This window comes from Artemia sp. Qi Xiang Cuo, unplaced genomic scaffold (assembly GCF_049724085.1).
Source record: "Artemia sp. Qi Xiang Cuo unplaced genomic scaffold, ASM4972408v1 HiC_scaffold_2954, whole genome shotgun sequence".
In the NCBI taxonomy this organism is placed as follows: domain Eukaryota; kingdom Metazoa; phylum Arthropoda; class Branchiopoda; order Anostraca; family Artemiidae; genus Artemia; species Artemia sp. Qi Xiang Cuo.
The window spans coordinates 3262926-3270297 of NW_028300808.1; the positions used below are offsets into that span (position 1 = coordinate 3262926).

The following is a 7372-nucleotide window of genomic DNA, read 5'->3' on the forward strand; positions in this document are numbered from 1 at the left end:
GGTTCAAACTATTCTAGCAGTGCAGCAATTGTTATTCGCAATAATTTTTCTGAATTTTTTTATTCAAGTGAAGGTGCTTTACCTTGGCAGAACGAGTATTTATTCCAATAATGTAACAGCTTTTCTTATCTTTTATCTGAACTATTTAATTTAAGAAAGTTTTTATAAAAAATTCGAACAAGAAGTGAAAAGAAATAAGGTTTTGAAATTTAATGAGATAGATTTCTAACTATCGTCTCTCATTTGGCCGCTGGACACTAAATAAACCAATTTCTGAATCTCATATTTGAGGAAAGTTTTAGTGGCCAGATCAAGCATCTTCAGGTCATTAACAAGACTTTTACAAAATGCCTTGTTGCAATCAATATCTTCTCTGATTGCATTTATCAGTTCCTCCTCAAGCAGTGAAGTTTTATTGGATACTTTCCCTTTTTTGAAGGAGGCTGTGAAGTCTCAGGACTTGATGCTGGTATTCGGACACTCGAGCTTGGAGGTCCAGTTGAGATTGGGGTTGAAGTTGAAGACGGTATTTGGTAAGTTGAAGTTCCCGATGAATCATCGAAACCAGCCAGGACGATTTCTTCAATCACATCTTGTGTTTCTATTTCAACCTAAATTATGTAAAAAATGTAAATTATATAATACATTTTGTAAGAGGCTTGCGCCAATATTTTTACATTTAATAATAATTATTATTATTATTATTCAAAAGTTTGATCTACCAAGGGATATTTCAGTATTTCATGACAGCTACATCAACAAAATTTTCAAACAGTTCATGGTAACAAACTGTAAGTAAGGAGTGACCCGGCTCAACGGTAACCAAAACTGTAGAAAACGAAATTTTGATACCAATAGATACATCAAAAGAGTCCGATTTTAATGGTGATTTAAAATATATAAGTTTCATCAACTTTAGTGCTACCTATCAAAAGTAACGCGCCTGAGAAAATTTGGCTGATTTTCAGAAAAAGGGGGACAAACCCCCTAAAAGTTATAGAACATTAATAACAATCCCATCATCATATTCAGCGTATCAGAGAACCTTAACACGGAGGTTTTAAGCTCCTATCTACAAAAATGTGGAATTGTGCATTTTTTGCCAGAAGAAAGATCATGGATGCATGTGTGTTTGTTTGTATTTTTTTTCCCAGGGGTGATCGTATCGACTCAGTGGTTCTAGAATATCGTGGGAGGGCTCATTCGAACGGAAATTTAAAGTTCTAGTGGCCTTTTTAAGTGACCAAAAAAATGGAGGGCAACTAGGCCCCATTCTCATGCTCATTTTTTTCCCAAAGGCTCATTGGTCTGTAAAAAGGAGGAAGAAAGACGAGTCACTTACTCAGGGAAGAAAAAACAAAAAATTCAAATAATAACTTACTCAGAGATAGAAAAGAGCAAAAAGGAGAAGAAAGGAAAATATAAATAAAGTAAAAACTATAGAAAGTGAAACTAAATAGATTGAATATACTAAATTAGTTAAGTAGATTAAATAGACATAAACTCCAATAAAATAATAATAAGTATATAAGAAAAATAAATAAATAAATAGATAAAAATAACTTTTAAGAAGCCAAGGAATTTTTAACAATTCTTTTGAACAAACCGATTGGGTGGCACCTTCGACCTGATTCAGGCAACTTATTCCATACTATTGTACTCGCCATTAAAGGATTAAAATCTGACGTTACACAAGGAGTAAAATGAACTTGAATATGATTTTTGTATTGCGAAGCGTATAATTATTCTGATCAGAGGTAAAAGATGGCGGAAGGTTACCATGAAGCTGAGAAAAAGCAAAATATGCACACGAAAGGATATAGAGTGACTCGAGATCAAGTAATGGGATAACTCCTGAACAATTAGTTTCCTGAATGAGGCTTCTAGCTATATTTTAAACCTTAGAAAGTGGATTTAATAATGAAGGAGAGGTTAAAATTTATTCTATTGGACAGTAAGAAATGTAAGATTGGATCAAGTAATGAAAAATGATTTTCAAAATTGATCCAGTAAAAGTATGTGCAAGTTTCCTAAAAATACTGAGACTCCTGGAATCTTCATTTTAATCAAATCAATGTGACGCTTGAAAGATAGGTTTTCGAAGAATGCCCAAAAAACGAACTTATCAATCTTTACATCTATAAATTTTCCCCTCAGTATTATCTTAAATTATCACCTCCGTCTTCTCAGTCGTAATAGTAGTAATAGCAGCCGTAATGGTAGGGGCATCATTTGGGAGGGGGGCAGTTGCCCCCACAATAATTTGGAGAAAAAATTGTTATATAGCCCAAGCCCTTTGACGATCTGGTTATGGACCCTTCTTGACCCCCCCCCCCCCCAATAAAATGCTGGAGTTATGCCCCTGGTAGCAACAGCAGCAGTAGTAGGGGTAATAGTAGTAGTAGTAGTAGTATAGTAGCAGTAGTAGTAGTAGTAGTAGTAGTAGAGGTAGGTGTAGTAGTAGTAGCAGTAGTAATAGTAGTAGCTTGCAAATATTTCCTTCTTGGTCAATTGATGATCCCCCTAATCATTCCCTGAAAATTCCAACTTGATGCTCTCAGTCATTCCTGAGTTGCGCCTTTTTGGCAACCTGCATTCACTTAATGTGTTTTGGTTTAGTTCAACACTTCCCTTAACGTTATCTGAAAGCTTCACCTGAATGCCCTTGGCCTTTTTGAACAGTAACGGTAAACATGCCTTCTTTCCCAACAACAAATACTATATGTAAACATTGGGCGAATTGCATAATTTACAGCCATTGTCCCGAGGGTTGTGGGGGCGGGGTTGACGTCCCTATAGACACAATTTCTGGGTATTTCGACTATGCTGAACAAAATGGATATCTTAAAATTTTGTTTGGATGTGTTTGGGGGATTAATGGGCTTGGGAGGGGAGCTGGTTGCCTTCCAATCCGTTTTGACTCTCTAAAAAGGCACTAGAACTTTCAATTTCCAGGCGAATGAGCTCCCACTGGAGTTTTTACGGCAGCTCTTTCCATACAAAGTGCCTTGGTGAAAAGAAAAAAAGTTAATATATTGTGCCCACATCGCTCTTCCCTTAGGCAGCACTATCCCGCTGCCTATGATTATAACAGTCTTTAACTTTGCTCCCTAGTCTCCTTCCCATATGGATTCTAATAACTTTAAAAATGCGTTTCTACCTTTACTTTGAACTTTCGCGAAAGGAATTAAACAAGACTTACCATCTGGCTTCTCCCTCCAAAAGGTTAAAAACTATTGAAGAGCTCCAAATTACAATATTTGAAAAAATATTACGTTGTTTTGGAAAATACTAACAACAGCACAACTAACAACTAACTTACCGCAGCACCAAGCCGCCTGAGGCACAAAGCTACGCACGCTCCTCTTCCATCCCAATTTATTCAATGCCTCCCTCTTTACAGCCTCACAGAAAGTTCCGATTTCCCTTAAATCTTTCTTTGTGACATCCTCCCACCCCGACCGTGGAAAACATGTTTTCCCTTTAGCCCTAGAAGGTTGGCCAAGAAGGACAATCCTTGGCAATCCTGTCATCCTCCATTCGCAAAACATGCCCTAGCCATCTCGACCTTTATCTCTTCGTAGCCCTAGAAAGCGGGAATGTACCACACTTTTTGTGCAGCCTACTACTTGAAATGCGGTCAGTCAGCCGGGTACCCAGAACAATCCGTAGGCAATTTCCCTGGAAAACATCTATGAAATCTTCATTCGCGTTTTGGAGCGCTCATGCTTCAGAGCCGTATCTGACCACTGTCATCACTGTAGCTTCCGAAATTCTAATCTCGGTTTGCAAACTTATCTTCCTATTCTTCCAAACTTTTTTCTAACTTTGAAAAAACAACCTGAGCCTTGGCTATTCTATCTTCACTGCTCCCAATGTCTGTACTAATAATACTACCAAGGTAAGCCTTAGTGACTTAGTAGCCTTAGTGACTTAGTCTTCTTAATATTAATTTTAAACCTATTCTAGCACCCTGAACTCGCAAAACCTCTAAAAGTTCATTCATTTTGCTCACACTTTCATCTAGGATGCTTAAATCATCAGCATAATCTAAGTCCAGGAGAGTTTTTCCTCCTCATTTGATTTCGTGGTCTCCCATTGCCTTTCCTGTACTCCTTAAGACAAAATCTATCATAGAAAATACTGCTCTTATAAAATTCCCCCCCCCCCCCCTTCAAAAGAATTGTTGCCTCTCCCTCTGATAAATTTCTCCTAAGTAAATAAAAATTTAGTCTGATGCATTTGTTTTTGATTTCTGAAGTTTAAACTCAGATACGAGTTTGTGCGGACAAAAAAAGTGAGTTATCGAGCTCTTGATTTTTTTTTCAGGTTCATACATTTTTATTAAACAAAAAAACAACTCAATGTGACAACAAGTCGCACTAAAGCAAGAAGATGCTTGAAAAAGCGACCGGTTGGACATCATGCATGCCAAATCATCAAACCAATTAAAATGAAAAAAGGGGAAAACAATAATAATAACATAAAATAATGATAAATATATAATGGCAAAAAAAAAAAAAAAAAAAAAGTGAGGTTAGGAAAATGAAACTTCCAGGGATGGGTCTACAGGCTAAAATATGGATAAATTTTTACCAAATCATATTATTGACTTACGACTAAAGTGAATATACCACTCAATGCCTTTTTTTCTGCTCTTTATGAATATAAAAGGCTAATCACTTTTGTCGGAAATGAATTTTACCCCCACCCCTATATATACCAATTTGGGTATATATTTGCATATACGGGTGGGGGGTTAAATTTAAACTTACCTCCCATTTACATCAGAAATAAAAATATCCCCCCACCCCCCAAATGTGCCATTATATAGCCTACCCTGAATTGGTATATATAAGGGTGAGGGTAAAATTCATTTCTGACAAAAACGATTATTATATTTGTAAAGAGCATAACAAAAGGCATCAAGTGGTATATTCACCTTAGTCATAAGTCAATAATAGGCCTAGGCTATGATTTGGTAAAAATTCACCAAAATATGTCTCAGGAAGGTATTTTGAAGTACCTCCCTCCACTCCTTCTCCCTCTAGAAAGTCCTGAGATTTACCTACATGACAGGTCTATACCTATTGAAATTTTGACAGAACAACATTTTACCTTAATTTTCAGTTATAAGTTTCATATTCTCTGGCTTTAGTTCTGAAAATGCAATTCCTGTTATTTGTGTAGAATTTTAAGCCATATCAATATTTTTTTCAAAATTTAAGAAATGTATTTGCATATCCTTAAAACCTTATAAACCAAGATCGAGCAAAGTTTTAAAGCTGGAAAATTTTTGTTGTACTTCATTTTAAGCAGAATATCTATTTTACATGGTTTCACTTTTATGACACAAAGATTTTAATGAAATTCTACTTTAGCTATCTTTTAAAATGGTTAGGCTAGGAAAATGAAATTTTCAGGAATGGGTCTACAGGCTAAAGTATATCCTAATCCTGGGAAGGTATTTTGAAGTATATCCTAGAAAGTATATCCTAACTCCACTCCTCCCTCTAAAGGGTCCTGACCTTTGATGACCTTTAAAAATATGTGTGTTATAAAAGCAAAACCTTGCAAAATAGATCTTCAGCTTAAATGAAGTACAAGAAAATTGTTTTCAGCTTCACAACTTTGCTCAGTCCCAATTTAATAGGTTTCAAAGATATGCAAACACATTTCCAAAATTTAGAAAAAAAAAACCATTGATATTGCTTAAAATTCTACTCAAATAACTTTCAGAACTGAAACCAGAGAAAAAGAAACTGCTAACTGAAAAATATGGTAAAATGTTGTTTTGTCATAATTTCAATAAGTAATATACCTGTCATGTTGTCAAATTTCAGGACCCTCTAGAGAGAGAGAAGGAGTGGAGGTAGGTATTCAAAATACTTTCTAGGACATACTTTAGCGTATAGACCCATCCCTGAAGGTTTCACTGCAAATTTACCATGAACTTAACCCCCCCCCCTAATGTGCAAATATAGGTAAATTTTTGTTGTTCATATTATTGACTTATGAATAAAATAAACATAACACTTGCTGCCTTTTTTTATGCTCTTTCTAAATATAATAATCATTTTTGTTGGAAATGAATTTTATCCCCACCCCTATATATACCAATTCAGGGTATATATTTGCACATTAGGGGAGGGGGGAAAGTTTAACTTACCTCTCATTTACATCAGAAATAAAATTTGCATCTTGGGCCCCTTTAAGGGCCCAAGTTTTCACTTTCATCCTAGCTAAGTTATAGGGCCACCTGGAAATTTACCCTTTTTTGCAAGGTTTCACTTTTATAAAGGATATATTATATCTAAGAAAAAAATTATTCCCAACACCTTAAGAACCACATAAAATAGCAGAAAACAGAATTTCGAATCGATAGGGCCTGGTTAGTTTGAGGGGATGCACAATAAATCTAAGTTAAGCGGTTTCAAATGCCATCTAATCGAACTAAGGCAAGTAGCTAGTAGGTGAATCATTATTTACTAAAAAAACTGTTAATTTTTCACTTTATAGAATTTTATTTTCATGTAAATCCTTATTGATAATTAAGGTTAATTGCACAAAGAATCTGAAAGGTTTTTCATTGTTTCCAGTTATATACTAAAACTTGGTATCAATCATATTGTCTTCCTTCAGCAAGACATAAACTAAAATTGGCACGATACTGAGAAGATCAGCATGGCCCCTGCGCAAGGATCACACGCAATATCGTGAAGCGTTCGATATTTTTTGACATTTCTGTTCTGATTTTGTTATTATTCTTTTATTTATAGTAAGCATTGATAAATTCAAATCTATTCGGTGTCAAATTTGAAAGTGAAGTGTTACTCAAGCTTTTGGAGATCTCTTCAAAATTTAAGGATGGAGGTGGGGGAAACTATGAGGACCAATTTGTAAGATTTCTAAGTTTTTTAATGAAAATTTAACAAAAAAAAAGAATTTTTAAGTAGAAAAAAGTGTCTACAAATATAAGTTTTTCAAAACCTAGAGGAAAAGACCAAACTCCCGGGGATGGGGGGTCAATGGGGCGTATGCCTTCACCACAATTGACCTTACTGCACCGATAACAATAATAATACTCAAGATTTATAATTTTTGCTTTAGTGCACATTAACAAGAAATAGTAAATAGTGCATCGCAATCACAGGCAGCGCAATAGCGCTGCCTAAGTAAAGAACGATGTTGGCACAATGTATTCTTTATTTTTTTGTTTTTTTCATACCAGGGCACTTCGTATCGAAGGAGTTGTCGTAGAAACTTCGAAAAGGGTTCTTTCGATTGTAAATTGGAGTGGTTAGTGCCCTTTTTAATAGTCGAAAGTGATTGGAAGGCAACTAACACCCCTTCCACGCCCACCATTTCCCCA

General features: G+C 35.5%; 1 non-coding gene across 1 annotated transcript; it reads left to right on the forward strand.

Moving 5' to 3' along the window:
- The first annotated feature begins 6630 nt into the window (after positions 1-6630).
- LOC148938380 (U6 spliceosomal RNA) lies at positions 6631-6736 on the forward strand. The gene has a single exon (XR_016143706.1). It is a non-coding gene; the product is annotated as a U6 spliceosomal RNA (small nuclear RNA).
- Positions 6737-7372: the final 636 nt, after the last annotated feature.